The sequence below is a fragment of the Ochotona curzoniae genome, unplaced genomic scaffold, assembly GCF_017591425.1.
Source record: "Ochotona curzoniae isolate NIBS_2020 unplaced genomic scaffold, NIBS_Ocur_1.0 contig_64, whole genome shotgun sequence".
Classification (NCBI taxonomy): domain Eukaryota; kingdom Metazoa; phylum Chordata; class Mammalia; order Lagomorpha; family Ochotonidae; genus Ochotona; species Ochotona curzoniae.
The window spans coordinates 45863609-45879984 of NW_024466502.1; the positions used below are offsets into that span (position 1 = coordinate 45863609).

General features: G+C 44.9%; 1 protein-coding gene across 8 annotated transcripts in view; it reads right to left on the reverse strand.

Moving 5' to 3' along the window:
* Positions 1-7859, reverse strand: part of RCBTB1 (RCC1 and BTB domain containing protein 1) — a 67182-nt gene extending 59323 nt beyond the window's left edge. For 3 of the 8 annotated variants that reach the window (XM_040991442.1, XM_040991441.1, XM_040991431.1), the window contains exon 1: positions 7546-7738. The gene's annotated coding sequence lies outside the window, so the exon portion shown is untranslated. Of the gene's footprint in view, positions 1-7012; positions 7312-7545; positions 7742-7769 lie in introns of those variants that run through there. The other 5 variants (XM_040991432.1, XM_040991437.1, XM_040991433.1 and 2 more) reach the window with 5 other exon arrangements.
* Positions 7860-16376: the final 8517 nt, after the last annotated feature.

Sequence of the window (16376 nt, forward strand, 5' to 3'; positions counted from 1 at the left end):
GGCTGCAGAGTTCAAGCCAACTTACAGAGTCGCCATTTGGCTGCCTCCTCAAAATTTCAAAATTCTCAGACCTCTAGCCATACCAACTAAGTTTCTCCTGCAATGTGGTTTGCACTAGACACAAATGAGCCAATGACTGAATCTGACCTCCAAATTCTCCGTGATCTCGATAACCTCTGTCACCGCAATGGCGAACAATCAGAGATTTCTTTGGGCAAGCCTTCTTTGTCTCCATTCTCCCTCTCAAGTTCTTCTGGCACACTCTGATCCCTCCAACCTCTTAACTCACTCTTTCCCTAGTGAGATTAACTCCATTCACCCCAGGAACAATCCACCTTTCCTCCCAACCCAGCAGCCTCAGGTTAAACTCTGTCTCTCCCCTTCCACAGCAACAGTCTCCTGTCCTCCGAAGCCACCCCCCCTACAGCTGCTGCATATCCAAGGTTATTTTCACTTTTTATTCCTTCTCTCTTTGTCAAGTCCCCCCTCCCTTTTGCCAAGAGGGGGGATTAAACAGGATCCATAGATTATCTAACCTCTTATGCCATTAGAAAATGTTTGTACATGATTAAATATAACTCTTAAAGTAGTCTCCAAAAAGGTAACATTACATCAAAATAATCTGGTATAAAAGTTAAATCTAATCCATTGTCACATTAAGATTGTAAAAGAAAGTTTATGTATGATATAATTGATTATACGCCTTAAAGTATCATTTGGAGCATTTTCTAACTATCATTGATATATGGAATTAAAATCTAACCCTCTGTTGAAACAACAAAGTTTTAAAAACACATGTTATTGTAACATCTTTTTTTTTAAAGATGTATTTATTTTTATTGCAAAGTCAGATATACAGAGAGGAGGAGAGACAGAGAGGAAGATCTTCCGTCTGATGATTCACTCCCCAAGTGAGCGCAATGACTAGTACTGCGCCAATCCGAAGCCAGGAACCAGGAACCTCTTCCGGGTATCCCACATGGGTGCAGGGTCCCAAAGCATTGGGCCGTCCTCGACTGCTTTCCCAGACCACAAACAGGGAGCTGGATGGAAAGTGAAGCTGCCGGGATTAGAACCAGCGCCCATATGGAATCCTGGGGCGTGTTCAAGGTGAGGACTTTAGCCTCTGGGCCATGCCACTTGGCCCTGTAACATCTTTTAAATGGTTTTCATCTGATTAATGACTAAATTTTCTAGTTAGCTCCAGTAAATTTTATATATGACACTGTTGAATTGCCTCAGAATATGTGATAAGCCGATGTACTATCTCCCTCTCTTTTTTTATAGGAAAATTAGCCTTCCAGTTTTTCCACCAACACTTTGACCCACGCACTCCCTCAAAGCTTTATTCTTTTTTTCTTTTTTTAAGATCTATTTTATTATTTTTATTGGAAAGGCGGATATACAGAGAGGAGAGACAGAGAGGAAGATCTTCCGTCCGATGATTCACCCCCAAGTGAGCGCAACGGCCGATGCTATGCTGATCCGAAGCCAGGAGCCTCTTCTGGGTCTCCCACGCGGGTGCAGGGTCCCAAAGCTTTGGGCCGTCCTCGACTGCTTTCCCAGGCCACAGGCAGGGAGCTGGATGGGATCCAGGGCTGCTTTGATTAGAACCGGCACCCATATGGGATCCTGGGTGTGCAAGGTGAGGACCTTAACCACTTGCGCCACCGCGCTGGGTGGGCCCAATTCTTTTTTTCTTTTTAAAGATTTTTTTTAATTGGAAAGTTCAGATATACAAAGAGGGAGTTCTTCTATCCGATGATTCACTCCCCAGGTAGCCACAATGGCCAGAGCTGTGCCAATACAAAGTCTGGAGCCTGGAGTCTCTTCTGAGTCTCTCATGTGGGTGCAGGGTCCCAAAGGTTTGGGCCATCCTTGACTGCTTTCCCAGGCCACAAGCAGGGAGCTGGATGGGAAGCAGGACCACCGCAATTAGAACCAGTGCCCAAATGGAATCCCAGCAAGTGCAAGGTAAGAGGACTTTAGCCACTAGGCTACTAAGCTGGGTCCAATGTACTATTTCTTATCTGCAAATATTTTTAAATGAAGGTAATCTTTGCGTTCTCTCCTTTCATTAGGTTCTTATTGCTTAAGATCAGCAAAGTCATGTACTTGTTTTAAAGGTGTTTCAGTAATCGTTTTGTCAATAATTAATCTGATCTGTATTGTGTCATGTAAAGAGATTCTATTTCAACCAGATATTTTAAGCCTTCTTGGCATCCTTGACAGATATTCAAAAGCCTCAAATGTTTCAAATTCTGGCACTTTGGTATCTGTAGTGAGGCCTCCTGCAAATATCAAAGGATTTACCTCTCATTTTGTAGAGACAACAAGTGATTAGGCTGTTTGGACCATATGAAAAATTTTGTCAAGGTGCAAAGCAGTGCAAAATTTTATCACATTAAAATGTCTAGTTATACAAGTCTAATGACTTATTTTGCATTGCCAGTCATAATTGTTATCTCAATTCAAAATGTTTAAAAATTACATCTCTCTGTAAAATTCTGTATGTGCTTCCTAAGACAAGCAAACAGATGCCTCGTCAATTATGAATGTTATGGTTCCAGTCATACCTGTGTGAAAACTCTTTAAAATCTGTTTACTTATATTTGTAAACCATCCAAAAAGGGGTGGCAAACTCATGTTACTACAAACAGGTAATTCTAACCAACTGATTGTAATTTTTAAAGTGTCTAAAGATCTTAAATCATTACTGCAACTAACTTATCATTCTATTCTGAACTAAGATTGCTTGACCAACACAAAAAAAATCTTCTTGGTTCACATTACTTAAATCTCAGACTGTTTTTTGAAAGCATTTTTAAGTCATTTGACATGTTCTTGCTCAAGTTCGCTGATCAACCAAGTTACTCATGTTATTCTCATTGTTTTCTGTAATGTACAATGTAAGTTCATTGTAAACCTGTACGCTTATCTCACATTTATAGCAGACATCAAACTTTATAAATGTATTCTAGAGCTTTTATTTGGTAGTTTTCACTTGCTATTGTTAGTGTAATCAATCTGGTAATCCTGACTTCTTCACTTCTCTACTTTCTCTCTAAAAGACTCTCCAGACCTTATGAAGGGATGAATAACAAGAAACCAAGAAGCCTAACTATATCATGGGCATTGCCTTACTTCACATAAAGACGGTCAGAATGTGTCTGTAACTACCAATCTCTAGCTCAGTCCATTAAAGATTTAGAGATAAAACAGAGCTTCCCGAATGGCTAACATCCCGAAGGCTGCCTCTGTGTCCACTCTAGCAGAGTCCCAGGAGGGAAGAACAGAGAGCTCGGCAGCAGGAGGCCCATTCATGCAGCTTTATACAGTGACTTGTTCTCAAGGAGACCCAGCAAGGCCAGTCCACCCTGAGGCAGGCAGCACCTGCTTGCAATGTGGGAAGCCAGGAGATTGGGCAAACAGCTGCCTATGATGCAAGCAGCTTTGAAAGAACACTGTTGGCTCTGCCAAGAGCCAGGCCACTGGAAATGGAACTGCCTTGGGGGTCAAAAAATTCCTAGGTCAGAATCATGGTAGGCCACAAGCCAGAGAGCCCTTCACTCTGCCCAGCTCCCAAAGCATCCATTGCTACGATGGCCTAGGGTCAACGACATCACAGGTAAAGCTGTGTATTTTTATCCAGAGACACTGTCTGTCCTGTACCAGCCTTGTATTCAGGCCAGCTCTCCTTTCTGTGCAGCCTGGCAACTGTGGTCAATGAGATGTCTCCTCCCTAAAGGGTTTCACACCTCCTTTCTGATGTCTCTACCCCACATGAAAAGATCAGTGGGCCTCACATATACCTCCCCAGGCCTTAATACCCACCTAATTATCAAACCCTTCCTGTTAACTTCTATTTGCATCTCAGAAAAACCTACAGATTTGGTTATAGCAGAGCTTTCCTGGGTACTCTACTAACTGTCCCCTGGGACCTCATGTATTTAACTTACTTGTTAGATATGCCTCCTCCAGAGTTAAAACTCAAGTGCCAGGGCCAAGCATGGTAGCCTAGCAGCTAAAGTCCTCGCCTTGCATGGGCTGGAATCCCATATGAGCACCGGTTCTAATCCCGGCAGCCCTGCTTCCCATCCAGCTCCCTGCTTGTGGCCTGGGAAGGCAGTGGAGGACAGCCCAAAGCCTTGGGACCCTGCATCCACATGGGAGGCCTGAAAGAGGATCCAGGCTCCTGTCTTCGGATCAGCTTTGCTCTTGCCATTGTGGCTGTTGGGGAGTGAATCAACACACAGAAGATCTTCCAAACTCCTCCTGTCTGTATATCTGACTTTCCAATAAAAATAAAAAATAAATCTTTAAAAAACACAAGTGCCCATGTGTGTAAGTTTCTACTAGCTGGCATTGAAGCCCTCATGGCCCCCTCTGTCAGAGCCCTGGCTTTACCACAGGTCCCTCCTTTGCCAAAATGGAGGGAGGAAACGAGAGAGCACAGGACTAGAAGCAGGCCAGACCATCTCCATCCCATGTTGTTCCCTCTACACCTTGTTTCTCAAGGCCTCACTAGACAATTTTTTAATTAGACAAATTTTTAAAATTTATTGCAAAGTCAGATATACAGAGAGGAAGAGAGACAGAAGATCTTTTATCCAATGATTCACTTCCCAAGTGGATGCAACAGCCGGAGCTGAGCCAATCTGAAGCCAGGAGCCAGAAGCCTCTTCCAGGTCTCCCACATGGTGCAGGGTCCCATGGGTTTGGGCCATCCTCGACTGCTTTCCCAGGACACAAACAGGGAGTTGGATGGGAAACAGAGCTGCTGGGATTAGAATCGGTGCCCATATGGGATCCCAGCACGTGCAAGGACTTTATCTGCTAGGCGAGTGCACTGGACCCTCTGCTCTCACTTTCTCCCTACACCATGCTAGCTCCCTCACTGAAATAAAGGCCGCTCGTGTGGCTTGCCTGCTATGTGGCATCTTGGGTTTGTGGAAAAAAAAACTAACACTTCCTTCCTGGGAACTGGAGCCAGACAGGAAAGAAGTGAAGCCAAATTTCGTTGAGACAATATTACAATACAGAAATTAAACTCAATTGTATTTGCTCCTGTCTCTTACCCTGTTATAATAACTTCTAAATGAAACCTGTCTTTCATCTCATTCATGGTTTGGCTTTGTTTTAACAACCCCGTACTGGCTGGATGCTTGCCTGAGAAAAGCTCTTCATGAAGGAAGGCTTTTTCCAACTCACAGTTTTAAAGGTTTGCAGTCAAAAATGAAGCTGGCAGTGGTGGACAGTGTGCCTGTGAAGGGGACATCGCATTGGCAGCCCAGGAGCAGAGAAGGTGGCTAGGCCAGCAGTAGGTGTTTATAACCATCTGAAGTCCTGCCTTCCCACATTCCATCCAGAAACCTAAGGGCCTCCCTCCAGGCCCGCCCCCTCAACCCCACTGGGGAACAGTTCTCACCCTCTCAGCACCCCTAACTTGTGACTCTGGTGATCAAACAGCTGCATCAATTAGGAGCCAGATCTTGTTCGAGCACCAGCAACCCTCAAAGTACACACTGGTCTCCTACTCCTCTTTCAAAATCCAGGTCAGACACCACCTACTCTTCCTTGTAGTCCGTCCCTGCTTCTGTCTCCTTAATTCAGCAGCTGCGAGACTGCACGTTGAAGCAGCATCACCTGCAGCTTTGTCCTTGATCCCCAGAAAAACTGCCCTGCCCAGCGATGTGCCATCCATGCTCTTCACAAAGCAACTGTCCGTTGGCTGCCTTCCCTCCTGGATTCTGAACTCTTTTAAAAACAGTTCTCTGGGTTACTATGGTCCCTAGCATGTTGTAGATCCTCAAACTCCACTGAATAAAGTAGTTTACCCAAACTAGTTCAGTGGGTTCACAAAAAGAGCCCTATTTTGTTCAAAAAACCCCAAATCAAGGTTGTTATTTTTGGGGGTGGGGGTCTATAATCTGACAAAACAACTTCTGAGAAAAATGTGTTTGAGAAAAAAGGGCTTGAGGTAAGAGTTATTAAATATTTCCTGAGCAATCACATCTTATTAAGTGTTAGATATCATCCCCAAAGCATCTTGGAGGATAAACAGATAAATGAGACACATTTTTGCTCCCTTCCACAAGTTGCTAACCATAAGTAATGGTAATCTGGTTCTTTAGTCCAGTGCAGGGAGTAATAACTGTGTTATTCCTCAGGAAAAGGAAACAGCTCGGATTGTTGGATTTGGTGATTTCATTTATCTATGGGACAAAGAAAGCGTTACTAAGTTTTACCTACTTGACAAAGTAACGTATTTATGAGTATTTGCATTTATTGCCCAGTAACTCTCCACTGGACAGACTTGGCACTTCCCCTGAAATCCACCTGGACAAATGGCCACGTGAGTTATTAACCTTGTTTTCTCCAGCTCTGAAAGCATTCTATGATTATCATCTAAATAATATCCAACTTCCTTGCTCCAAAGCAGCTTATTTTAGAACACTTTGAACTTTGCATACAGGGCAAAAGATTCCAAATTACAGGGGCCCACCTGGCGCGGTGGCGCAGTGGTTAAGGTCCTCACCTTGCACGCCTGGGATCCCATATGGATGCCATTTCTATCCCGGCAGCCCCGCTTCCCTTCCAGCTCCCTGCCTGTGGCCCGAGAAAGCAGTCAAGGACGGCCCAAGGCTTTGGGACCCTGCACCTGTGTGGGAGACCCGGAAGAGTCTCCTGGCTTTGGATGGGCATAGCATCGACCGTTGTGCTCACTTGGGGAGTGAATCATCGGACGGAAGATCTTCCTCTCTGTCTCTCCTCTCTGTATATCCGCCTTTCCAATAAAAAATAATAATAAAAATAAAAATAAATCTTTTTTTAAAAAAAAGATTCCAAATTACAAGTCGTCCATTAGGGAAGAAACTGGACTCTGCTTGCACTGTGGCCGTGAGGGGCTGCTCCTCCAGCCAGCTTGTGATCACACAGGTAAATAAATCATGTCGCGAATCAGACAGAGCCACGTAGGGTTGAAGATGAAGCAGAACCTAGGAATACCTACCATCCTTATCACTCCTAGGGACTTCAGAGTGTCGTTCCCACAGTAAACTCAAGTTAGCGTCTCCTCTCTTAACACTCTTTTTCCTGCCCTGAGCTTCTCTGCTGTGTTATTTGGGCAAAACAGAATCAACCGATTCAGCCCCAGTTCCTTCAGCTGGCTCAGCTTGGTCAAGGAACTCTTCTCAAGGAGCCTTAAGAACACCTCTGTTTTTCACGGGCCATGGGAAATGCTTCATATCAGGCAAACAGGCAGAAGTGAAAAGACTTCGGGTTACTTCCTCAACAACCAGAGGATTAGATCTGAGAAAATGAAAACGGAGGTACACAGATCTCTCCACTTTTCCACGTCTCTTCCCTTCTTCCTCTTGGGGTTAGCCAAGACCGAGAGCAGCAAGCCGGAGGGCCCCTCAGTCCCTCTTGAGGTAGATAAGTAGAGAACGTTTAGGTCCCTGTGTAAGACCACTTGCCTGTTTACATGCCACACAATCAGGAAATCTGACAGTCTCAAAATGGAAGATGACACTTAGAACTTACCAGAAGGCGACTCTACCTTGAGTTTCAATTAGCAAACAGGGTAAATAGCATCCATCACAATGGCTTCCACATCCTTCATCATGTTAAACTGCTATGGTGACAAAGTCCTGCCTTTACACTATACATCACCTAAAGCAGAAAAAAAAAAAAAGAATTGAGGAAAGAGGTAACAGGGAATGGGGCAGGGGGACAGAAATCATTGTTCTAGGTTATTTTTCCCTCACCCCAAGAACTAGATGAAGTTCCTTTGCTCATCATATAAACACATTAAATAAACAAATAGGTATCTCTTAGCCTGGCTAAATTAGACCATGCAGCTGACTCATATCATCACCTGCACCGAGGCCGATCTTGTGCTGAGCAGGTGGCATCAACAGATAAACCTACACTGCTTCCTAGCTCATGACTGGCTAGATCACTCCCATGCAGTGACCTCTATTGCATAAAAGGGTCTTGAGATGCTCTTTCTCTTGACCTTTGTCAGGCACAAGAGGTTTTCCAAAACGTATTTTATTTCTCTAATAGGCAGAGAGAGATTTCCTACCCACTGGTTTACTCCCTAAATGCTTATATTTACAATAGCCAAAGCCAGGGTCAAGCTAAGGCCTGGGATTAGAAACCCAATCCGGTGTCCCACGTGGCTGACCTGAACTACCTCAGTCACTCCTTGCTGCCTCCCAGAGAACATATTGGCAAGAAGCTGGAACTGAGAGTGCAGGTTGGACGTGAACCCAGACACACTTTTTTATGGGTAGATGTGTGTTCCAGATGGCATTCTAAGCTCTACACAAAACACTTGTCCCCAAGACCTTCGTTTTTTTTTAAAGATTAATTTTTTTTTTAAAGGCAGAATTATACAGAAAGGAAAGGCAGAGACGGAAATCTTCCATCTGCTGACTCACTCTCTAAACGATCACCTTGGCCAAAGCTAAGCTGACCCAAAGACAGCCAGGAGCCAAGAGCCGGGAGCTACTTCTGGGTTTCCCATATAGATACAGGGTCACAATGGCTTTGTGGCCATTTCTCTGCTGCCCTCCCAGGCTATAAGCAGGGAGCTGAATAGGAGATAGATTAGCCAGGATATGAACCAGTGCCTATATGGGATCCTGGAAATTGCAGGAAAATCAGCCAATTGGGCCATGGTGTTGGGCCTGAAGAAAAAAAAAAATTTTTTTTAATGAAAGTTGTAATATAATGGGCCCCACACGATCGTTCAACAGCTAAATCCTCACCTTGCAAGCACTGGGATCCCATATGGGTGCCGGTGCATGTCCCATCTTCTCCTTTCCCTTCTAGATCCCTGCTTGTGGCCTGGGAAAGCAGTCAAAGCGTTGGGACCCTGCACCTGTGTGGGAGACCCAGCAGAAGCTCCTGGCTTTGGATCGGCATAGCATCGGCTATTGCGCTCACTTGGGGAGTGAATCATCGGACGGAAGATCTTCCTCTCTGTCTCTCCTCTCTGTATATCTGCCTTTCCAATAAAAAAAAATAATAAAAATAAATCTTTAAAAAGTATATTTAAAAAAAATTGAATTACAAACTTTCAGAATGCCATAAAATAGCTATAATTGTTTACTTCCTCCTTTCCCACAATAACAGAATATGAGCCAGTTAATAGAATAACAATGACTTTATATTAGCTACATCAGAGATTAGAACCCGAGATTAAAACCAGAGTCCAGGGCCTGCTATGGTGGCCTAGTTGCTAGTCCTCGCCTTGAACATGTTGGGATCCCATATGGGTGCCGGTTCATATCCTGGAAGCCCAGCTTCCCATCCAGCTCCCTGTTTGTGGCCTTGGAAAGCAGTCGAGGATGGTCCAAACCCTTGGGATCCTGTACCTGCGTTGGAGACCTGGAAGAGCTCCTGGCTCCTGGCTTCAAATTGGCTCAACTCCAGCCATTGTGGTTACTTGGGGAGTGAATCAGTGGACAGAAGATCTTCCTCTCTTTCTCTCTTCCTCTCTGTTTATCTGACTTTGCAATAAAAATAAGTCTTAAAAAAAAAAAAAAACAGTGCCCATATGGGATCCCAGTTAGTGCAAAGCGAGGACTTTAGCCCCTAGGGTCCATGCCAGGCCCAAATAAATATTTTTAAAAATGAAATTAAAAAAAAAAAAAACCACCCAGCCCCATACATAATCAACTTGTCTTGTGCATCACCACCTGCTTTTAGATTTTCACTCCAATCTAAACCCCACAGTGTACTAGGCAAGATAGTGGCTAGAGAAAAGATCAGCAGGACAGCCGGTCATGTGTCAGCTTATGAAGACATTGGGCAGTTTAAAAACCCAACTTAGATTTTTTTTCTTGAAAAGGAGTGAGTTACATACATGGGTGTTACAGGACAAGGAGTAAGACTGCACTAGAGCTAACTAATCCTCCTTTGTCCTCCTCCTCCTCCTCTGTCTTGCTCCTCTCCGCCCTGACTCCCTTCCGGAGGCAGCAGGCTTCCCTTAGCGTGGTCTGCAGCCACCTGCTTGTTCTGTTGTTCATCTCTTAGCTACCATCCCTCTGGCTGCCTGCCCTCAGGGCAGGGCTATTCCGCCACTTGCCCAGCGTTCTCTGCAAAATCAGCAAAGCACAAGTCCCGTTATTTCCCCAGGATGTGGGCCTTAAATCTCAGCAGGGAACAGGGGAAAAGCAGGAGGAAGCCTACTGGCGGTACTGCAGCCTTTTTATTTCTCTTTTGCTTCCCCTTGAAGGAGGAATATCAGCCTTCTGTTTCTCTTTCACAAGCCCCTTGTTAGTCATCTTCAAATTTTCCTTTCCTGCTAACAGCTGTGCTCTCCCCCACTGGCTCCAGCAGTTTCTTAGGCAACTGTGGGAAGTTAACAGAAGCATCTTGGGCTCCTACCCCACCCTCTTTGCACAAGGAACGTGTGTGGGCCATTCTGCCTGCTGGCTCCTTGCCTTGGCCTTCGCCCCTGTCCCCGGGGAGGCACGGGGCTGCCTGGGGCTGCCTGGGGCTGCCTGGGGCTCTGGCTTGCCTGGCACTGTCGATGGGAGAACTCCTCACACACAGGCTTGTCCTGAAGACTTCCTGGAAGGGGCCCAGGTGGTGCTCTGCAGGTGCGAGGGATGTCAAATGTCGGCGTTCAGATTAAGTGGTGCTTTACTCAAATTTATGGATGAGTGGATACATTGGATAGGAACTAGATATTAGGCAACATTAAGAAGTTGTTGTTAGCTGTGATGTTGAGAACATCCTTACTTTTAGGAGGTAAGTACCACAGAATTCGACGAGAATGTAATGAGGTCTGCAAATTGCACATCAAACAATTAATAAAGACAGAGCAAATAGGACAAGATGTTAACTACTGGGGCTGGAATTGTGGCATAGTACATTAGGCCTCTGCCTTCAATGCTAGCATCCGATATGGGTGCCAGTTCAAGTTCAAGCTGTTCCACTTTTGATCCAGCTCCCTGCTAATGCACCTAGAAAAGCAGCTAAAGAGGACCCAAGTCAATGGGCTCCTGCACCCATGTGGAAGACCTGGAAGAAAGTCTGAGTTACTGACTTAGACCTGGGTCAGCTCTGGCTGTTGTAGTCACTTGGGGAGTGAACCAGAAGATGAAATAGTCTGATGTCTCTCTTTCTCTCTATATAAGTTTACCTTTCAAATAAATAAAACTTAAATCTGTAACACACACACATTTAAAAAGCACCTGATAGGGCCTGGTGCCATGGCCTAGCAACTAAAATTCTCTCCTTGAACACATCGGGATCCCATATGGGCGCTGGTTCTAATCCCAGCAGACCTGCTTCCCATCCAGCTTTCTGCTTGTGGCCTGGGGAAGCAGCAGAGGATGGCCCAAAGCCTTGGGACCCTGCAACTGCATGGGAGACCCAGAAGAGCTCCTGATTCCTGGCTCCTGGCTTCAGATCGGCTTAGCTCCACCTGTTGTGGTCACTTGGGGAGTGAATAATTGGACAGAAAATATTTCTGTCTCTCTTCCTCTCTGTATATCTGATTTTGCCATAAAAATAAACAAATCTTTAAAAAAAAAAAGCAACTTATAGAGCCCAGCACAATGATTCAATGGATAAATCCTCACCTTGCAAGCACCGGGATCCAATACAAGTGTGGGTTTATGTCCCAGCTACTTCTCTTCCCTTCCAGCTTGCTGCTTATGGCCTGCGAAAGCAGTCAAGGACAGCATCCGCAAGGGAGACCCAAAAGAAGCTCCTGGCTCCTGGCTTAGATCGACTCAGCTGTGGCTGTTGTGGTTATTTGGGGAGTGAACCAGTAGATGGAAGATCTTTATCTCTGCTTCTTTCCAGAAGTCTGATCTTCCTTTCCAATGAAAATAAAGAAATCTGGGGGGGGAAAAAAGCAATTGTTAAATTTAGGTATATTCCTGTACTCCTTGAACTCCAAAGTTTTCATAGTAAAATGTTGGAAGATGAGCTAAGATATGACCTTTTTACACCAAACCAAAACAACAGGACATTTTAGTGATTTATTCAAGAGGACCTTTTGAATGTGAAGCTCTGAGTATTAACAGGTGACTAAAACAGCAACAGGCTCTTTCCAATCAATAAAATCTTTAAAATAAAAAAGTAAATATCAAGTGTTCAACTATTAGCACCATCAGAAACCATTGCTGAGAAGGAAAATAGCCTTGTTCCTGGAAGACACCTCCCAGCCACTCATGGCATGCTGAGCGTATTGGAAGAGGAAGCCATTCCTTGCAACAGGAATAGGTGGGTATCCTTTTTTATGGCTTTTCCTGCCCACAAAAAGTCAGCCCCCATGACTCTCTAGAGATTTATATTACATTTGCTCTTCTAACATGGCACTGCACATATTCTCAGCTCAAGGAACCCATGTTATAGAAGCAGGATGGAGCAGCCGGCATATGACCGTGAAATGCACTGCACCTGTCAGAGGATATGCCACGCAGAAGCTATTGACCTCATGGGCAATGGAGCCAACTATTGAAAACTTGGCTCAAGTGCCAGCTTGGAAAGCATGTCCTGTGAGAATAAAGTGCTGCCCTCTAGCACCAGCCAGGGCCCCAAATCAACCACCAGTGCCCAGTGCCAATACACAGAAAACAGTTCTCATTTCAACATGGACTATAAAATGCTAACTTTGCCTCTTCTATCTCCCAATGCTAATTAACTGTCTATAAAAAAGTTTATGAGAGCTATTATTATAAAACTGCTATTATCATTATAAAACTGTTAAAGATAGATTCAAAGCAGTAGAGGAGGGTCAATTATTTAATGATTAAGATACTAATTAGGTGCCCACATCATATACCAGAGTACCAGGGTTCTATTCCTTGCTCTGTTTCTTACACCAGCTTCCTGATATTGCAAACCCCCCAAGGCAGCAGGTGATGGCTAAAATAAGAGAGATCTACCATCCACATGGGAAGCTTGGGTTGAGTTCCTGACTCCCAGCTTGGCCCAGTCTATTCTCAGGTATCATGGGCATTTGGGTTATGAACAACTTTGATAGTTTGATAGTTCTATGTGTGTGTGTGTTTACTGCTCAAACATTTTTTTTAATGTCAAGGAAATTTCATGTGCCCAGGACTTCTAAACAAGTGAGTCAATAATCAATAACTTTGTATAAAACGCTACTATCTTAAATGAGACAAAAAAAAGTGTAGTGCCTGTAGTTAGGGAATTTCCAATCTGAATAGGTCTCCCACGTGGGTGCAGAATCCTAAGGCTTTGGGCCATCCTCGACTGCTTTCCCAGGCCACAAGCAGGGAGCTGGATGGGAAGTGGAGCTGCCGGGATTAGAACTGGCAACCATATGGGATCCCGGTGCGTTCAAGGAGAGGACTTTAGCTGCTAGGCCATCGCATCGGGCTCATGTCAGCCTTTGTAAAGTTACCTTCCTAAACAATCTGGCTTCATGAGTTAAATCCAGGAATTTCTCCAAGATGGGTTTCCCTGGTCTTTATAGCCTGGGAAGGAAGTACTACAGAGTAAGCCTGCCACCGTGTGGCTGGGGCCAGAATCGAATATCTGTCAAATGGCTTCTTCCCATTTACTTTGTTTTCCTGAGTTTATTTCCTAACCAATCTAGATTGGACAATGCCTACAATGCTTATCAAGCTATGTTACACATTCTATAGGCTTACATGGTATATGATTTCAAGGTTCAGTTCTTCACCCAGGTCTGAAATTACTGCCCTGTTTCTCAACCCAATGCAGGAGGAACCAGGGTTTACAATGTGATCCATGGGCATGACTTTCTGGCTTCCTGTAAGGAAATACACTTGACAATGAGTAGTGTGCAACTTAGTCCACTCAAAAGCTAAGCAACAAGCCTGAATGAAAAGGCAGACTTCTGGGACAGCACATTGACTCAACTGGCTAATTGTCCACCTGTAAGTGCCAGGTTCCCATATTGGTGCCAGTTCATATCCTGGCTGTTCCATTTCCCATCCAGCTCCCTGCTTGTGGCCTGGAAAACCAGTGGATGATGGCCTAAAGTCTTGGGACTCTGCACTCTTGTGGGAGATCTGCAAGAAGCTCCTGGCTCCTGGCTTCAGATCAGATCAACTTTGACTGTTGTGGTCATTAAGGGAGTGAACCAGCAGATTTTTCTCCCTCTATCTCCTTCTCTCTGTAAGTCTGTATTTTCAATAAAAAAAAATATGAAAATTTTAAGGCCGCTTTCCCAGGCACACATAGTGATAACACAAAGGACAGTTCAACAATGGACAAACACCCTTGCTGAGGGAAACCAGAACTCAAGCAGACATGGCTCACCATTTCTTATAGTTTTAGCAATCTATAGGTGTATCATGTTCAAAGACCTGGCAGACATCACCCAGCCCTTTCCCCACATCAAGCAAAAAGAACGCTGGAAGTTGTTTTAGAGGCAATAGATGCAGCAGGTAGCTGGACTGCTTTTAACCCTTGTACCACTAAGGCAGCAGGGTTCATCTCTGGATCCAGCTTTTTAAAAAGATGTCTTTTTTTTTTTTTGCATTTGAAAGGCAGATATTACAGACAGAGGGAAATATAGAGAAGGTCTTCCATCCACTGATTCACTCCCCACGTGGTTAGGATGGCCAGAGCTGAGCTGAGATGAGCTGATCTGATCTCAGGAGCTAGGAGCTAGGAGCTTGTTCTAGGTCCCTCACATGGGTGCAGGGTCCCAAGGTCTTGAGTCATCCTCCACTGCTTTCCCAGGCCACACCAGGGAGCTGGATGGGAAGTGGAGCAGGATATGACCCAGAACCCATAGGGGATGCTAACAGCGCAGCGCAGCGCAGAGGATTGGTCTGCTGTGCCAATATGCTGACTCCGGATTCAGACGTTAAATATCCCTCCTTGGCTGGCATTGTGGCTTAGTGGGTGAAGCCACCACCTGTGATGCTGGCATCCCACATAGGCAGCGATTTGTGTCCCAGTTGCTCCATTTCTGATCCAGCTCTCTGCTTGTGGCCTGGGTATAGTATCAGAAGACTGAAGCACTTGGACTCCTGCCACCCAACTGGGAGCCCTGGATGACATGTCAGGCTTCTGACTTTGGCCTGGTAATTGAGGCCATCTAGGCAGTGAACCAGTGAATGGGAGACCTCTCTCTTCACATCTCTCTTTCTCTCTCTGTAATCCTAACAATCAAATAAATAGATAAAAATATAAAAGAAATAATTTAGATAAAAATCTAAAAGAAATAGGACCCCCATCAGTTCTGTTACTACTTTTCCCCCCTACCACTTCAAATTCTGAAATACCCAATTCACATAACATTCTAAAGTTAAATCACCTGATAGCACTGGGGCAAGCAAGGAATAGAGGGAAAAGTTCTTAATGTTTTCAGAAGAAGCAAAAAAAAAAATTCATAAATATAAACCCACACATTATATATAAGCTTGTTATTCCCATGTAACCGGTCTGGGAACATCCCTTGTATGCAGTAGCAGTAAATAAATAGAAAAGAAGTGCCAATGGAAACTCAAGTTTCTTTACATACTGGCTTTAGCCATCACCTTTTCCACGGTCCACTTCTTGCCGTGGGCCAAGGTAAAGAACACCATGTGGACCGTGGGTCGTAGGAGACACAAGCGCAGGACTAAGCTTCTGCAGTGTAGCACTCTTTGGGGAATGTTGAAGAGCAGTGTGTTAGAATTTCACACCCAACCAAGCTACCCATCCATTCTAAAGGTGAAATGAAAACACTCCAGAGATACAACGTTTCCCAAAAAACTCTCTTCTCACACATTGAAGAAGCTCCGAAAGATGTGTTGGCTAACATGACAAAGTGAACCACAGAAGAGAAAAATCCTGGGATCCAGCAGGAGAGGATCCGAGAAGGGGTGCGTTGTGGGAGGAGTCCAGAGTATCTCAACAGACAGAAACACATTTGATGTGAAGAGCAACCAATTTACACAAAAGTATTGTCACCTACAGAGATAAGCAGGGATGGTTATTGCTGTGCTCTCCAGTCCAGATCAGCTGAGAACCCATCCCACCAGCACACACACACCCCAAGAAGTATTCAGATTTGCCCCTTCATGACCCTGGGGCTAAGCTCTGTGGTGGGAGCACACAGCCCAGTCACCACCTAGCTCACTCTGAAGGCTTGCCAGTTCCCCAAACCATGGTGAGTCCTGCTGGAGATGCTCCTGGCCATGCCCACAGAACCTCCGCAAGGGGCCCTGGTAAAACCCCAAGGAGGCAACGGAGGCGTTGCCTCCAGGGAGCCTTCTCACGCAGCACGGTCGCTGTTTCTTAGTTACGCCTGAGCTTATTTTTCAGTCTTTCTACTGATCCCTTTCCACACTGATATTTATAAGAAACCATTGTTGACAACATGATGGACTGTTCAAGAACTCTAAATACTAGAATAGGCA